The 19,124-nt window shown below is 36.8% G+C and overlaps 1 pseudogene; it reads right to left on the bottom strand.

The window, feature by feature from the left end:
• Window positions 1-575: 575 nt before the first annotated feature.
• Window positions 576-18,919, bottom strand: LOC118994349 (unconventional prefoldin RPB5 interactor-like; annotated as a pseudogene).
• Between the last annotated feature and the right edge of the window lie 205 nt (window positions 18,920-19,124).

Below are 19,124 nucleotides of genomic sequence, written 5' to 3'. Positions count from 1 at the left end.
CCATCCATGCTGTTGCAAAGGGTATGAGCTTCTTCTTTCTTTCTGCTGTATAGTATCCCATTGTGTAAATGTACCAATTTTTGGATCCATTTATTTACTGATGGGCAGTCTGCATTCCCACCAACAGTGAATAAGTTTGTTTTTTTTTCTTTCAAAAATGTCTCTAAAATGCTATAAAGCAAATAATATAAATGTTGGATCTATTTGAAATTTTAAGTTTCTTTAAAATGGTCCTTATACTATACACTACATTACAGCTAGTACAAAACTGACTGTATTTAGTTTGAAACACAAAAGAATGAACATGAGCAGTATTCTTTGAAAAATAATTTGAAAAGCTTCTACTGCATCATAAGGCAAACTTCTATGAGTGTTGACAGTATTCAGAGAATTAACCAAAAAAAGTTAAATATTAAAGTATTCAAATGTTTAAGCTGATTTTTGGATATCACTGATAGGAATAAGAGAACTTGTTGCCAAATTTACTCAGGACAGCTTATTTCAAACTGTGTAACATAATTGTGATACATATTCTCAAAAAATTCAAAACTAGCTTTTATGATATATACTCCCATTTCCTAGCCTGGGCCTAATATCTCTGCTGCAATCTGGCAAGTTTGAACTTTGAGACTCTCTTTGAAATTTCTTCTGATACTTCTGATAGAACTTTTAATTCTGAAATAGTGAGCAGTATAGAAAGAGCCACAGCTTGGTGTGGGGTTAAGGAGGGCAATAAAAGTACTTTTCCTATTATTACAGTTCCAGAATAAGCCTCAGGTGTTCTGGATGTGGGTGAAAGTTTCTTTCTATGATTTTCTTGTTCCTCTTCCAAAAGGCTATCACTGGTGTCACCACAAGTGGCCTCTTCACAGCTAACACTTCTCAGAAGCCCAGGTAGTCATTGCTGCCCTCTGCAGTCATTGAAGCCTGTGGCACTGCTCTCACTGCAAATGCTGTTCTCCCAGTGGTGCACCTTTAGTGTTGACTTCTGAGAGACATACTGTCTGTCCACCACATCAACAAAGACTATGTGAATATCCTCAGGAGTCCTGATCCTGGGCAGCTTTTGAGCAGGATGGGCATCACCATAGCTGGTCTTTCACTTCTGTTTGGCTTCTTTCTTCTATTCACTGAATTTTAAAGTCACATTTTTCCGATATTTTTCAGACACTCTTAGGTTCAACAGTGTGAGCAAAATACACTCTAGGTATAGAACTATCTCCAACCCCTAAAACATCATGGACATTTTCATTTTTACCACCATCACCAACACCATCTTTGTCACTGTGACAAGAATGTGAACTATTCACTGAGTTGTGCAATTGATTATTCATTTGACCATTCAGCAGTTCTGAATTTGTGACATCCTTATAATAATAGCTGGGAGTCACAAACTCTGTTACTGGTTGCATCACATTCACATTTCTAGTCTGATTATCCTTCTCCTGTTTAAAAGACATTATATCTTCTCCATTTGCAATCACAACATTAGGTTTGCAATCAAGTTCACCCAGCAACAATTCTTGCCATTCTAGTTCTTCAAATCAATTCAAGTTTATTATTGACAAGAAAATTCTTGAATTTTACATCATCTGCAAAACCTGCTTCAAAATATCTGACATTTTGGGTTTGGAATGAGGTTTATGCACAATTCAGTGTTTTGCTTTAAATTTGAAGGCATTTATTTTTCTTCTTTTATGTCACCAATATCACTTGTAGTATAATTCATTTTCTGCAAATCTTCTGTAAATTCAACTCTGGATTCAAATTATTTCATTAATTAAAAAAATATTTATCATTTTTCTTACATGTACCTTTCAATACTCAACTAAGCCCATATGTTGCTTTGCTGACCATTTGCCAAATCAGTTATCCCCAAGTAAAATATCGGTTTTATTAGGATGGACAAGTTTTTCAGTCATTGTGGCAAATTGGTTAAATAGAACCATAACATTTAAGACAACATATCATGCAGGGTACTTAGTCTTTATTAAAAGGCATTATAATCATTATCTAATTTATACAGTGTTGAATTTTCTCTTGTCAGCTAGTGACTACTTTCCCTGATGCTCACAGAGCCCTGCTATGGGAAGAGGTAGTTAAAGAAATTGACAAAGAGTTCATTTCCCCCACAGCCTTTGTGCTATAAAGAAGAAACCCAGCATTTGCAAAGAGAGTAGATGAACAAAAGTAATGAATAAAAGTGAAAATAACCTTCAGAAGAAAAAGAGCTTAAGGCACTGCTCCTTGGGAAGTGGATGTTTTAAATGAAGTGTGTGAAAATAATTAAAACAAAATGACAAACCTCCCTCATTTATGAAATGGGGGAAATGTTGCATAGGAGAAAAAGATGTTGGGGAGTGGGAGAAAATAAGGATATGTTGAAGAGATAGTAAGGTTTATAGCAGCCTCCAGCCAAAATGCAGGTGTAGGTAGAAATGCTTTGCTTCCTTGCACAATCATAAGAAGGATAACAACAAATTTAAAAATAAAGAGCAATGAGAACTGCCATAAAATTATTTGCATGGAAGCCCAACAACCAAGGAATTAAAGAAACATTCACCCAGACTGGATAAATGGTCTAAGACAAAGAAATATGGTCCAAACAAAAGAACAGATCAAAACCCCATAAAAAGAACCAAGTGATGAGGACATAGACAACCTATCTGATGCAGGGTTCAAAACACTGGTAATCAGGATGCTCAGAGAATTGTTTAAGCTCAGTCACAAAATGAAGAAAGGAATGAAGGCTACACAAAATGGAATAAAGGAAAATATACAGGGAACCAACAGTGAAGGGAAGGAAATCAATGATTTAGAGCAAAAGGATGAAATAAGTATCCAAACAGAGCAGAGTGGAGAAACAAGAATGCAAAAAGATAAGGAGAGGCTTAGAAACCTCGGGAACAACTTTAAGCATTCCAATATCTGAATTGTGTCAGAAGGAGAAGAGAAAGAGCATGACATTGAAAACTTATTTGAACAAATAGTGAAGAAAAACTTTCCCAATCTGGCAAAGGAAATAGACTCCCAGAAAGTCCAGGAAGCTCAGAGAGTCCAAAAGAGATTGGACCCAAGGAGGAACACACCAAGACACGTCATAATTAAGTTACTGAAGATTAAAGATAAGGAGAGAATCTTAAAGGCAGCAAGAGGAGAGAGTTACCTACAAAGGAGTACCCATAAGGCTAGCAGCTGATTTCCCAAAGGAAACCCTGCAGGCAAGAAGAGGCTAGAAAGAAGTATTTGAAGTCACAAAAGGCAAAGACCTGCATTCAAGATTACTCTATCCAGCAAAGTTATTTAGAATGGAAGGGCAGATAAAGTGCTTCCCAGATAAGGTCAAGTTAAAGGAGTTCATAATTACCAAGCCATTATTATAAGAAATGTTAAAGGAACTTATCTAAGAAAAAAGAAGATAAAAATATGAATAAAATGATAACAAACTCACAACTACCAACAACTGAACCTAAAAACCAAGAATCAAAACTCAGAAAACAACTAGGACTAGAACAGAATCACAGAAACAGAGATCATATAGAGGGTTATAAGTGGGGGTAGGGGGAAAATGGAGGAAAAGTACAGGGAATAAGAAGCATAATAGGCCCTGGCTGGTATAGCTCAGTGGATTGAGCACGGGCCTGCGAACCACACGATTGTGGTTTGATTCCCAGTCAGGGCACATGCCTGGGTTGCAGGCCAGTTCCTGGTTCCTGGCAGGGGACGCACAAGAGGCAACCATACATTGATATTTCTCTCCCTCTCTCCTTCCCTTCCCCTCTAAAGGTAAATAAATAAAATCTTAAAGAAAAAAAAAGAAGCATAATAGGTAGGTACAAAATAGACAGGGGGAGGTTAAGAACAGTATAGGAAATGGAGAAGCCAAGAACTTGTATGTACGAGACATGGATATGAAGTAAGGAGAGGGGGTAATGCTGGAGCTGGCGGGGGTGGGGAGGCAGTGCAGGGAGGAGAGTGATAAAAAGAAAAAAAATGGGACAAACTGTAATAGTCAATAAAATATACTCAACAATAATCAATAAAATATACTTTTAAAATAGAGAGGACCATAATTTTTTTCATTGGAAATTTTCCAATTTCCTTTTGAGAATCAAATACTGGCGTCAGTGGACTGGTTATCTGGAATAATGTGCCAAATTTCATATTTACAATAAGATTCATTTTTACAGAAAATTGACTCTATTGTGCAATCTGGTCATCGTGTCCTTGTTTTAGAATTTCACAGCTGCTGGTAGACTCTGTGGTTACCTGTTAGTCTCACATTTCATTAAAGAATAATGTGTTTTGTTATTGAATTTCATAGTAGTTCAATGACTATCATTTTTGGGAAATACTATGTGCCAGAACCCTCTGTACATTTTCTCAAATGCAAAAGACAACTTGCAGAGGAGTTCATTGTCACCATTTTATTGTGCTTCTAAGAAATTATATGATTTGCTTCAGACCAAGAATCTAGGATATTCCTCAGGTAGAATTTGAACACAGGTATGTCCAGATCCTGTGCCATGTTCCATCTACTGCACAGTGGTTCCTAAGTACCAGTCTCTGTGCAATTCCAGACCTTCTGACAGGGATCTTAATTCAGTAGGAGTCATTTGGTTGGGCTCCCTCAAAAGCAGATCCTAAGATGATCAGGATCAGAGTGCAAATGGTTTATTGGGAAGTGATCCCAGGAAGACCTTGACAGGTATAAGGAAATGGAACAGGAAAGGAAAACAAACCAATAAAATGAACATTATTGAGAAAGTTACTGCTCTGGCAACTGAAGCTATATTCTGTTAGGGAATTCTGGGAGATGGTGGAGAACATGCCTTAGAGTTGTCCCTTTCTGAGGGTAAGAGGCTGGAGAGTTTTCCACCAACTCTCACTCATCATTGGCTGAGTAATAAATCTGTAACATTTACTCCAATACACCTCTGCCTTCTTCTAAACATGAGCCAAGCATGCTCCTGAGACAGAGAAGACCTCAGATAGGGGGTTACAGTTGTTTGGAGTAAAAAAATAAACCTTTTGAGGAATTCTCTCCACTTTTTAATAAATGGTGTTGGGAAAACTAGATATCCATATGCAAAAGAATGAAGTTGGATTCTTATCTTGGACCATCAAGATGGTCCAAATACCTAAACATAAAAGCTAAAACTTAGCAGAAAATATTTTCTCATTGGATTTGGTAATAATTTCTTGGACATGAAAACAAAAGCATGAATGACAAAAATAGATAAATCGGACTACAGCAAAATTCAAAACTTCTGTGCATCAAAAGGTGAAATTCAATGGAGTGAAAAACAACCCAATGGATAGGAAAAATATTTACAAATCATATATCTAATTAGGGATTTATATCCAGAATATATAAAGAACTCCTACAATTCAACAACAAAATACAGATAATTTGGCTATAAAACAGGCAAAAGACTTGAATAGACATTTCTCAAAAAAAAAAAAGATATACAAATGGTCGATAAGGAAATAAAAATATTCAATATCACTAGTCATTAGGAAAATGTGTATCAAAACCACAGTTAGGCCCACAATTTTTATTTACTATGCAGGCCTCTTTGTGTAAACATTTGAACTACTAGTGCTCAGGGGAGAGGCTGGTATTGTTACTCCCTGGATTCCCCTGCTCCTTCTAAGGATGTTGTCTGATACAGTTTCTCTTGGCATTTTGTTTTGCTAATATGCTATTTATAACTGGAGATTCTTACCTTTGATTACTGATAGTTTCCTCCTATCCTACCCAATCTCGAAAAAAGCAAAAATGTGCCTTTCAGATAATTTTCAAAAAGCTTGCTGAGTGGGAATTCTGTTTTACAGATGGTTTCCATATACTCTCTCCTTTTTTTGTTTCTTGTCAAGAATATTGCCCTGGCTAGTGTGGCTCAATTTATTGGAGCTTCATCCAGTATACTAAAATGTTGTAGGTTAGATTCCCAGTCAGGGCACATACCCAGGTAGTGGGATTGATCCCTGGTCAGGGAACATATGAGAGGCAACTGATTGAGGTTTCTCTCTCATGTCAATGTTTCTCTCTCTGTCTCTCTCTGTCTCTCATTCTTCTTTTCATTCTAGAAGCAGTGAAAAATGTCCTCAGGTGAAGATAAAAAAGTATTTGGTCAATAATTTTTCTCTATCAATATGCTTCCCTGAAGAGTAATGTCAGAGGCAGTGTGAACCACAGCAGATACACCTGGTGAGCAAACAGACTCTTGAAATCTTTTACTCTTTCTTTTTTTATATATTTTTTTAATTTAATTCTTGTTCAAGTACAGCTTTCTGTCTTATATTCCCAACTCTGCCCACCCCCCACCCTGTGCTCCTCTCCTCCCTCCCATTTCCGCTCCCCAACTTTAGTTATTGTCCATGTGTTTTTTATACTTGCTCATGTGAGTCCATCCCCTTTTCCCCTATGATTCTCTCCCGTCTCCGCTCTGGACCCTGTCAGCCTGTTCCCTATTTGAGTGTCATTGGCCATATTTTGCTTGCTTGTTTGTTTTGTTTACATTTGTGTTAACGGTGATATCATATGGTATTTGTCTTTCACTGCCTGGCTTATTTCGCTCAGCATAATGCTTTCTAGTTCCATCCATAATGTTGCAAAGGGTAGTAGTTCCTTCTTCCTTTCTGCAGCATAGAATTCCATTGTGTAAATGTACCATAGTTTTTTGATCCAGTCATTTACAGATAGAACAGAGAGCCCAGAAATAAACCCAACACTCTACAGTCAATTAATATTCGACAAAGGGGGCAATAACATAAAATGGAGTAAAGACAGCCTTTTCAACAAATGGTGTTGGGAGAACTGGACAGCTACATGCAAAAAAATGAAACTTGACCACCAACTTACACCATACACCAAAATAAATTCAAGGTGGATAAAAGACTTAAATATAAGCCATAAAACCATTAAAGCCCTAGAGGAGAACATTGGCAAGAAAATATCAGATATTCCATACAGCAATGTTTTTACTGATACGTCCCCTAGAGAAATCTTTTACTCTTTCACTGGCTTGTACTTTGGAAATGTTATGGGAAATATATATTTGAAGCAAAGTTTCTCTTTTTTTAGTTTGAGAAGTGCTGGTGCTTTGTGATGATTAAATGATGACATTAAGTTTCAGAAGGAGGAAGATTTTAAAATCTGTTTTTACTCCCATCTTCACTCAGAAGTTCCTGTGGGGGAAAGAAACTAGTAAAATGTTAGAAGTATCACTCTAAATTGATTTTTAATCAGTGCTTAAAAGAACTTTAAATTTGAAAATATCAAATCTAGTTTTCAAAACAATTTATGCTGAATATAAGTTTTAATTGTAGATTAAAAATTGTTTCTCATCCTCAGAAAGAATTGTCCTTGGCTTTAAATTTCAGTACTTAGCACTTGCAAAATTGCAATAAAGCACATTGGCAGTTTTAGGACTTTTACAAACCAACAGCTAAGCCTTGACTTCAGTGAGACTAAACTGCTACATCCATTCTGCAAGTGCATTTGGCATTTTCTTTAAAAAGACTTCACATTGCTCACCTGGGGTTTATAAAGCATCTCAGCCAGTCTGCTTTGCAATCCTGAGGTGATGTTTACCTCTCACCTACACATTCACAGTGACCTGGGAGGGTCCTGAAGTTGGAGAGCAGTTTGCCAAAACACACGGGAAGGCCTGGGCCTGGGTCCTGCTCAGAAACTGGTGGGAGGACTTTGAGCCACATGCCTATGATCCCATGTGAGAATGTAAGTCATAACTCCAAATGTGAGCTTCCAAGTGAAGGAAGCCTGCCCCCAAATATCCCAAACACTCTTTAATTCTGTTTTTGGACTCATTAGGTAAGAAGTGTGATTAAAAAATTATTTGGAGAGGATAAAATTTACATACAATGAAATACAGAGTTCTTCAGTATTGACTCAATGATTTTTACCACTTATATACACTTGTTTACAATCACTACTTAGTATGAGATACAGAACTTTCACACCACCAGACAGTTACCAGAAATTTTCTTTAGTCAAGCACCTCTGCCCCAAATTAAGGTTATCTCAGACTGACTTCTAGCACCAATGGATTCATTTTGCCAGTTATACAATTTCATATAAATGGAATCATACAATGTGTTTGGATACTTTCATTCAGCATCTCCATAATATTTATTCATGCTGTTGGGTGCATCAATAGTTCATTCCTTCTAAATACTGAGTAGAAGTCCATAAATATATCCTGTTGGTAACCCACGGGCTACTATGTAAGGCTACATTGAAGATTTTTGTACAAAACTTCTTGTGGATATATTCTTTCATTTGGGGGTGAGGAGTAAATGTCTAATAGTGGAATTCCTAGATTGGTTAAGAAATCAGCATATAATTAAGAACTAAGAAATGAAATGCAGTGATTTTGAAAATCATAATTTCTGGTATATTAATGGCCTCTCAAAGGTAAAAAAAAGAACTATGATTCATTGGTAATTTGACATAACCTTATCTATTTGAGGTAAAGGCAACTGATATACAGAGGGCCACACAAACCTCTCCCTTGGCTGTAAGACCAATAAATAGCAAAATAGGAATCCAGATCTCACTCTCTGACTCTGTGCTTCATGAGAAAGGAATATCTGTTCCCACTTATTTAGGTAGAAATTATTTCTAAATGGATGAGTTCATTTTCTTGCCTTGACCCAGAGTGAACAATATTGAATACATGATTATTGTATTGAATCCATGAAGGACTGTTTAATATATGAATTCTCACAGTACCATCTCATAGCAGTAAACTGTGATACAGATAAAGTGAATTTCATACTGTCTTGAGGGCATATTCTGGAATTAAATTTCCCTAAAATACATAGTATCTATTGGCTTAACTCTTGTTGACAAAATAAATGCTGATAACTTTTGACCTAATAATAGTAATTCTACTTTGAGAAAGTAGAATATACTTTGAGAAACTTTTAAGGATATAAAATACAAAAATGTGAAAGATTTATGTAGAAAGATTTCTGCATTTTTGGTAACAATAGAAAATACACACCAAATTCAATTATTATAAATTCATATGCTGGATTATCATGCAGTTACATAAATGTTACAAAACAGTCTAATTTTAAAGGACAATAGAATTGTATGAAAAATAATTTTATTTCTAAAGGAAAAACTAAGAAAACAATCCCATTTACAACTCCAACTATGAAAAATTAGGTACACCTAGGAATAAATTTAACCAAGAAGGTAAAAGACCTATAGCTGGAAAATTATAAGATACTAAAGAGGAAATTTGAGAAAGATACAAATGAGTAGAAGATATACCATGCTTATCAATAAGAAGAATTAATATTATTAAAATGCCCCTACTACCCCAAACAATCTATAGATTCAATACAATTACTATCAAAATATCAATGGCATATTTCACAGAACTAGAACAAACATTCCAAAAATTTATATAAAACCACAAAAGACACTAAATAGCTTCAGCAATCTTGAGAATAAAGATAAGAATTGAAGGTATCACAATATCTGATATCACACTGTACTACAAAGTCATAGTAATCAAAATAGCATGGTACTAGCATAAAAACAGGTATGGAATGAATGTAATGGAGTCCAGAAGTGAACCCATACCTCTATGGTAAATTAATATTTGACAAAGGAGGAAAGAATACAATGGGTTAAAGACAGTCTACTCAATAAATAACGTTAGGAAAATTGGACAGATGCATGCAAATTAATGCAACTAGATCACCTTGTTATACCATACAAAAGAATAAACTCAAATGGGTTAAATACTTAAACATAAGACTTAAAACAATAAAGTCCTAGAAGAAAACATAGGCAGTCAAATCTTGGTGATCTCTCATGGCAATATTTTTTCTGATATATCACCTAGAGCAAGGGAAACAGAAAAAGAAGACATAAACAAATGAGTCTACATCAAATTAAAAATGGTTTTGCACAGAAAAAAATTAATAAAATCAACAGACAGCCCACTGAATGGGAGAACATATTTACCAATGACACATCTGATAAGAGATTAATATCCAAACTTTATAAGTGAATTATACAACTCAACACCCTCCAAAACAACAATTAAAAATGGGCAAATAATTTGAACAGACAGTTTTCCAAAGAGGACATACAGATGGCCAACAGATATATTAAAAGATACTCAACACTGCTAATAATTAGAGAAATGAAAATGAAAACCACAATTAACTATCACCTCACACATGTCAGAATGGTACCATCAGTAATTCAACAAGCAAGTCTTGGCGAGTATGTGGATAAAGGGAAATCTTGTGCACTATTTGTTGGGAATGCAGATTGGTACAGCCACTGTGGAATCAGTACAGAGTTTCCTCAAAAAAATTAAAAGTGGTATTTGTCCTTCAACACCTTATGATCTCACCTTTAACAGGAAGCTAAACAACAAAACAAACAAGCAAGCAAAATATAACCAAAGACACTGAAATAGAGAACAGGCTGACAGTGACCAGAGGGGAAAGGGGAGAGAATTTCAGGGGAAATAGGGGAGGGATTTAGAGGAGCATATATAAAGGATACATGGACAACAACTGAGAAGGGTGGAAATGGGAGGGAGGGGGGAGCACAGGGGTGGGACGGGATGGGACTGATAGACAGAAAACTGTACTTTAAAAATAATTAAATAAAAAAATTGGAAAAAATGAATAAAATCCTACAAGCAAAGATCAAACACAATGAAAATAGCAGACAATGTAGTTGAGGTTTATTCTTGTTTCATTTTTTGTCATTATTTTATTTTTAATTATATTTTATTGATTATGCTAAAAAAATTAAAAATGGGACTGCCTTTTGACCCAGCAATTCTGCTTCTGAGATTGTATCCAAGGAACCCCAAAATGCTGTTTCAAAAAATATATATGCACCCCTATGTTCCTTGCAGCACTATTTACAGTAGCCATGGTTTGCAAGCAGCTCAAATGCCCATCAGTGCATACGTGGACAAGAAAGCTGTGGTACATTTCACTAGGCTGGAAACAAGAAAGAATTCTTACCTTTTATGACAGCATGAATGGAACCTGGAGAGTATCATGCTAAATAAAATAAGCCAGTCAGAGAAAGATGGATCCATATCATTTCACTTATATGTGAGGACTAATGAACTAAACAAAATAAAAAAAAACAGACTCATAGATACAGATAGCAGACTGGCATCTATCAGAAGGGAGAGAGGTTAGGCAACAGCAGGGTGATTATCAGAGGGAAAGAGAAATGGGACAGATAGAAGAAGGTAAAGGGGGGACAAATGGTGATGGAAAGACTTGACTTTGGGTGGTGAATGCAATACAATATACAAATGGTGTCTTACAGAATTGTGTAGTTGAGACCTATATAATTTTATTAACCAATGTAACCCCACTGAGTTCAATAAAAATATTAAAAATATTTTATCTATAGTATGCTTAGAAATTATCTAAAAGAGGGTAAGTAAAATAATAAGAATAATACATAAATAGCTTACTAAAGCAGCTTTGATAATGAGGTGAAGGGTGTCCTTTATCTTCTCTTTTTCAATTCTCTGTACTTTCTAATCCTTTAACATGTGTTTATTTGGTACCCATTCTGTGGCAAGCACCCTCTCAGATGATGGATACACAGCAGAAGCTAAAGAAGAAATCTGAATTCATCTCTGTTAGGGCTTGAGGGGCACAGGCAGTAAGTCATTAAATAAGTAATATACACTATTTGATTAGATGGGGACCAGTGCTATGGAGCAAAATTAAACAAAGCAAAATTACTTGAAAAGCTGATGGAACTGGAGATAGTGGTAGATGTCACTATTTTAAATAAAGCAGCCAGAAGACACCCCACTAAAAAGGTCACATTTCCACCAGAACCTGAGGTGGAAAGGGAGTGACCTTTAAATATATCTGGAAGATTGTCTTTGACACAGGGGCTGCAGTGCCGGGGCCCTCAGATGAGAGTGTGTCTGGGAAGCAGAAGCACAGTGAGTATGCTATAGGAGAGGTGGAAATGAGCTCAGAGAATAGGACCTTCAACTTACAGGGTTACCCTGGAGTCATCATGAGTGAGAGAGGTATCTTCAGGGAATTGGAGCAAAGGAGTAACTGTCTCCTTGTTGCCTCTCTGGCTTCTGTGTGGAAAATGGACAAGGTGGGGAATGATAGACTAGAAGAAGATGACGGAGGCCTGGGCAATGGCAGACAGGATCAGATTCAGGTAAATTTAACAAACTGAGTCAACAGATTTTGCTACTAAATTGCATGTGGAGTGTGAGGAAAAGAAAGAGTCAAGGATGACCCTGGGATTTTTGAGGTACACCAGTGGAAATGTGATGTTGACAATAAAGAAAGAAAGGTAGAGGGGGAAGGGGAAGACAAGCAGTTCTATTTTGGAGATGTTACGCCTTGATACCCAGTAGACATCCAAAAAGGTAACTGGGTAGTCAGTTAGAAACTCATGTATTGAGCTCAAAGGAGAGGCACAAGCTGAAGATACAATCTGTATCTCATTTTCTTAGAGTGTCACACCAATAGGCCAAGTTTTCAGGTTTGATCACTGCTCAGGGCACACACAAGAATCAAGCAATGAATGCATAAATAATTGGAACAACAAATTGATCCCTCTCTCTTTCTCTTTCAAATCAATTAAAAAACACCCTTAAAGTGTGGGGGTTGTTAAAATATAAATGGTTTTCAAAGTGATGAGGTCAAATGAGATCATCAGGAAAGTGAGCATGGTTAGAAAAGATAAGCTCACTATGAAGAGAAAAGCGGAAAAAATCAAACTGAGAAGGGGAACCAAGAGGCTGGAATCTAAGTGCCAAAGTGCTTAAGGAATGAGGCATGACCAACTAACTGCACGTGGTAATGCTAACAGGTCAAGAAGGTATCCTGACGATGGACTTAGTCATGTGAACATCATCAGCTATTTTGTCTCTACTGCCTAACACAATATGTGGAACTCTAAAGGTAATGAAATGATTAACACAATAGCAGGTACAATTCAATACCATCTGAACTGGACTCATATACCCCTGGTTAGAGATTGCTTAAGAGAGAATGAAAAAAGAAAATAAGATTTTTTTCATGGAGATTAGAAAACAAGATGGTAGCTGGAGGAGAATGCAAGGTCAGAACAGAGATTTTCAGGTGTAGATATAATAATTTCATGATATCTACATTATGATCCAGCAAAGAGAAAAAAATTTTAAAAATTCTACCAAGAGCCACAACAAAAATACTAATCTAACAGATTACCAAGGCAAAGACATCTTGATCAACACAGGGCAAAAGTGCAAGCTCAAGAGATCAACTCATGAAAGTGTGAGCTGTCATCAGCACTGGGTAGGAAGTGTGGTCTCCTGAATTCTGATCCCAACTCTACCCTCACTTGCTAGGGAATCTGGATAGTTCATTTGGCCTCTCATTGTGTCTGCTACTTCAACTACATAATGAAGGGTTGAGATTGACCTTTCCAATTCACACACCTCACAATAACTCACTGAAGGATCCCCGGTAGGCTGTCATGTACCTGCTATCAGTGTAAAACCCAGAACCCAAGTAATGCCAGCCTGTGTCCATACTCTAGTGTGAGCCAGGTACAGATCCCCAGCAGGGAAAGAGTTCAAAGCATACTGTGCTGTTGGAAGACAAATCCATGGAAGGGGTAAAGTTTTACCCAACAACTTGAAGAAGTACTCATAAAAATCTGTTTCAGTATCATATGAATATAACTGTCAATTTTTGAGCCTAAAAGATAATTCAAAATGGAGTTAGGTCAAACGAATATCTAAATGTTGAATGAAAGAAAGAGTAAGATTTTACAGAACTCTTGTCTTGGGAGTTATCAGGAGTCTCTCCAAGAAGCATTAATTGTTGAAATATGTTCTAATATGAACAGAAAAAAATTGGAGTTGGTGGAGAGAGGAATCTGAGTTTCATTATCTTCTATGCTGAATGACACTCCTTGACAAACATCACTCCTGTTGCACATTTATTTATTTTTTTAATTTAATTCTTGTTCAAGTACAGTTTTCTGTCTTATATTCCCAGCCCTGCCACCCCAAGAGCACATTTACTTTCATTATTTATTACTACATATGTTGCTCTTTTGCTCCACTCTTTTTTCATATTCCTACATGACCTTTTATTTATTTATTATTATTATTATTTAACTTTTTTTCAAGTACAGTTCTCTTTCTTGTATTCCCAGCCCTGCACCCCCCCAGTGCTCCCCACCCCCCTCCCATCTCCACCCCCCATCTTAGTTATTGTCCATGTGTCCTTCATACTTATTCATGTGAGTCCATCCCCTTTTACTCTGTGCTTCTCTCCCCTCTACCCTCTGGACCCTGTCACCACGTTCTGTATTTCAGTGTCTTTGGTTACATTTTGCTTGCTTGTTTGTTTTGTTGTTTACATTCCTGTTAAAGGTGATATCATATGGTATTTGTCTTTCACTGCCTGGCTTATTTCGCTCAGCATAATGCTTTCCAGCTCCATCCATGATGTTGCAAAGGGTAGGAGCTCCTTCTTCCTTTCTGCAGCATAGAATTCCATTGTGTAAATGTACCATAGTTTTTTGATCCAGTCATCGACCGATGGGCATTTAGGTTGCTTCCAACTCTTGGCTATTGTAAATTGTGCTGCTATGAACATCGGGGTGCATAGGTTCTTTTGGATTGGTGCTTCAGGGTTCTTAGGATATACTCCTAGCAGTGGAATTGCTGGGTCAAAAGGCACGTCCATTTTTAGTTTTCTTAGAAAATTCCATACTGCTTTCCATAGTGGTTGTACCAGTCTGCAATCCCACCAACAGTGGACTAGGGTCCCCTTTTCCCCACAACCTCTCCAGCACTTGTTGTTTGTTTCTTTGTTTATGATAGCCATTCTGACTGGTGTTAAGTGGTATCTCATTGTGGTTTTAATTTGCATCTCTCTGATAGCTAGCGATATCGAGCATCTTTTCATGTGTCTCTGGATCCTCTGTATGTCCTCCTTGGAGAAATGTCTGTTCAAGTCCTCTGCCCATTTTTTAATCGGGTTGCTTGTCTTCTTTGAGTGGAGTCGAGTGAGTTCTTTGTATATTTTGGAGATTAAACCTTTGTCTGAGGTATCATTGGCAAATATGTTTTCCCAAACAGTTGCTTCTCTTTGTATCTTGATACTGTTTTCCTTAGCCATGCAGAAGCTTTTAATTTTGATGAGATCCCATTTGTTTATTCTTTCCTTTATATCCCTTGCTCTAGGGGACGTATCAGTAAAAATATTGCTGCGTGGAATATCTGAGATTTTCTTGCCAAGGCTCTCCTCTAGGGCTTTAATGGTTTCACGGCTTATATTTAAGTCTTTTATCCACCTTGAATTTATTTTGGTGTATGGTGTAAGTTGGTGCTCAAGTTTCATTTTTTTGCATGTAGCTGTCCAGTTCTCCCAACACCATTTGTTGAAAAGGCTGTCTTTACTCCATTTTATGTTATTGCCCCCTTTGTCGAATATTAATTGACTGTAGAGAGTTGGGTTTATTTCTGGGCTCTCTGTTCTATTCCATTGGTCTATGTGCCTGTTTTTGTGCCAGTACCAGGCTGTTTTGATTACAGTGGCCTTGTAATACAGTTTGATATCAGGTATTGTGATCCCTCCTACTTTGTTCTTCTTTCTCAAAATTGCAGCTGCTATTCGGGGTCTTTTCTGGTTCCATATAAATTTTTGAAGTGTTTGTTCTATGTCTGTGAAATACGCCATTGGTACTTTAATAGGTATTGCATTGAATCTGTAAATTGCTTTGGGTAGTATGGACATTTTGATGATGTTAATTCTTCCAATCCATGAACACGGTATATGTTTCCATTTATTTGTGTCTTCCTTGATTTCTTTCTTCAGTGTTGTGTAGTTTTCTGCATACAGGTCTTTTACCTCCTTGGTTAGGTTTATTCCCAGATATTTTATTTTTCTTTTTGCTATATCGAATGGGATTTTTTTCCTGATTTCTGCTTCTGCTGCTTCATTGTTGGTATACAAAAATGCCTTTGATTTCTGGATATTGACTTTGTAACCCGCTGTTTTGCCAAATTCATGTATTAGTTCGAGCAGTTTTTTGGTAGAGTCTATAGGATTTTCCATGTACACCATCATGTCATCTGCAAACAATGACAGTTTTGTTTCCTCCTTTCTGATTTGGATGCCTTTTATTTCCTTTTCTTGTCTGATTGCTGTGGCTAGTACTTCCAATACTATATTGAATAGAAATGGTGAAAGTGGACAACCTTGTCTTTTTCCCGATCTTAGTGGACAAGCTTTTAGTTTTTGCCCATTGAGTATGATGTTGGCTGTAGGTTTTTCATATATGGCCTTTATTATGCTGAGGAATGCTCCCTCTATCCCCACTTTGCTGAGTACCTTTATCATAAATGGGTGTTGTACCTTATCAAACACTTTTCCCGCATCTATTGATATGATCATGTGGTTTTTGTGTTTGCTTTTGTTTATGTGGTGTATTACATTTACTGATTGACGAATATTGAACCATCCTTGCATCCCTGGGATGAATCCCACTTGGTCATGGTGTATGATCTTTTTGACGTATTGTTGGGTGCAATTTGCCCATATTTTATTGAGGATTTTAGCATCTATGTTCATCAGCGATATTGGGCTGAAGTTTTCTTTCTTTGTTGTGTCTCTGTCTGGTTTTGGAATTAGGATGATGCTGGCTTCATAAAAAGAGTTGGGGAGTTTTCCCTCCTTTTGGATTTTTTTAAATAGTCTATGAAGAATCGGGGTTAGTTCTTCCTTAAAAGCTTTGTAGAATTCTCCTGTGAAACCATCTGGTCCAGGGCTTTTGTGCGATGGGAGTTATTTGATTACTTCTTCAATTTCCATTGCTATTATTGACCTGTTCAGGTTTTCTGCTTCTTTTTCAGTGAGTTTTGGAAGATTATATTCTTCTAGAAATTTGTCCATTTCATCTAGGTTTTCAAATTTCTTGGCATACAGCTTTGCATAGTAATTCCTTACAATCTCTTCTATTTCTGTGGTATTAGTTGTAATCTCACCTCTTTCATTTCTGATTGTGTTTATTTGGGTCCTCTCTCTTTTTTTCTTGATGAGCCTACTTAAAGGTTTATCTATTTTGTTTATCTTTTCAAAAAACCTACTCCTGGATTCATTGATCCTTAGAATTGCACTTTTAGTCTCTATGTCATTTAATTCTGCTCTGATCTTGGCTATTTCCTTCCTTCTACTTGCTCTGGGCTGTCTCTGTTGTTGTTCCTCAAGTTCTTGGAGGCGTCGGGTTAGGTTGTTTGTTTGAAATGTTTCTATTTTCTTTAGATAAGCCTGTATTGCTATGAACTTCCCTCTCAGGACTTCCTTGGCCGTGTCCCATAAGTTTTGGGTTGTGGTGAGTTCATTTTCATTTGTTTTCAGAAACTTTTTGATTTCTTCCCTGATTTCTATCTTGACCCATTCGTTGTTTAATAGCATACCATCCAGTCTCCATGATTTTGGGTGTTTTTGTTTTTTTTCTGTGGGGTTAGTTTCCAATTTCAGTCCCTTGTGATCAGAGAAAATGCTTGGTATGATTTCTATTTTCCTAAATTTGTTGAGTATCATTTTGTGTCCTATCATGTGATCTATCTTGGAAAATGTTCCATGTGCATTTAAAAGAATGTGTATTTAGCTTCTTTAGGGTGAAGGGCTCTATATATGTCAATTAGGTCCATTTCATTTAGAGTGTCATTTAATGCTGCAATATCTTTGTTGATATTTTGTTTGGAAGATCTGTCCAGTTTTGACAGTGCGGTGTTAAAATCCCCAACTATAATTGTGTTGCTGTCAATATCACTTTTGAGGTCCTCTAGGATTTTCTTTATATATTTGGGTGCTCCTATGTTGGGTGCATATACATTTACGATGCTAATGTCTTCTTGCTGGATTCTTCCCTTGAGCAATATGAAGTGACCTTCTGGGTCTCTCTTTATGGCCCTGTTTTTGAAGTCTATTTTGTCTGATACGAGAATTGCTACCCTGGCTTTTTTTTTTCTTGTCCATTTGCTCGGAAAATTGTTTCCATCCTTTCACTTTTAGTCTGTGGTGGTCTTTTGACCGGAGGTGGGTCTCATGTAGGCAGCATATGTTTGGGTCGTGCTTTCTTATGCTTTCAGGTATTCTATGTCTTTTAATTGGTGCATTTAATCCATTTACATTTAAGGTTATTATTGAAAGGTACTTATTCATTGCCATTTATGTACCTGTGTTCCTCTCTGTCTCTCTCTTTTCCTTCCTTTCCTTAAAGCAGCCCTTTTAGTAATTCTTGTAGAGCTGGTTTGGTGGAAGCATATTCTTTTAGACTCCTTTTGTCTTGGAAGCTCTTTATTTGACCTTCTAACTTGATTGAGAGCCTTGCTGGGTATAGTAGCCTTGGTTGTAGGCCTCTGTTTCTCATTACTTGGAATATTTCTTGCCATCCTCTTCTTGCTTGGAATGTTTCCATTGAGAAGTCAGTAGCCAGCCTTATTGGGACCCCCTTGTATGTCACTTCTTTTTTCTCCCTTGCTGCCTTTAGGATTTTCTCTTTGTCTTGGAGGTTTGCCATTTTAATGATGATATGTCTTGCAGTAGGCCTCTTTGGGTTCCACCTGCTGGGGACTCTCTGTGATTCCTGGATCCGTGTGACTTTATCTCTCCTCAACTTAGGAAAATTTTCCGTTATTACTCTTTCAAGTAGGTTTTCTATCCCTTGTTCCTCTTCCTCTCCTTCTGGTATTCCTATTATTTGGATATTATTACGTTTCATGTTGTCTTGCAGTTCTCTTAAATTATCTTCATTTTTTCTGATTCTTTTTTCCCTTACTTGTTCTGTCTGGGAGACTTTTTTTAACCTGTCTTCCATCTCACTTATGCGATCTTCCGCCATATCGATTCTATTCTTCATACTTTCTACTGTGTTCTTCAGTTCAGAAATTGTATTTTTCATTCCCTCTTGGCCTTTACTGCTGGTTTCAATTTCCTTTTTCATGTTGGTATATTTTGCAGAGAGTTCATTGTAGCTCCCCTGTAGTTTCTGGTAGCTTGTTGTAAGCTCTTGGAATTTCCTGATAACCAGTGCTTTGAATTCCACA

Source organism: Sturnira hondurensis, unplaced genomic scaffold, assembly GCF_014824575.4.
Source record: "Sturnira hondurensis isolate 20B ecotype Veracruz unplaced genomic scaffold, ASM1482457v3 Scaffold0009244, whole genome shotgun sequence".
In the NCBI taxonomy this organism is placed as follows: Eukaryota; Metazoa; Chordata; class Mammalia; order Chiroptera; family Phyllostomidae; genus Sturnira; species Sturnira hondurensis.
Note: the sequence above shows the minus strand (reverse complement) of the source record. Positions and strands in the feature narration are given on the sequence as shown.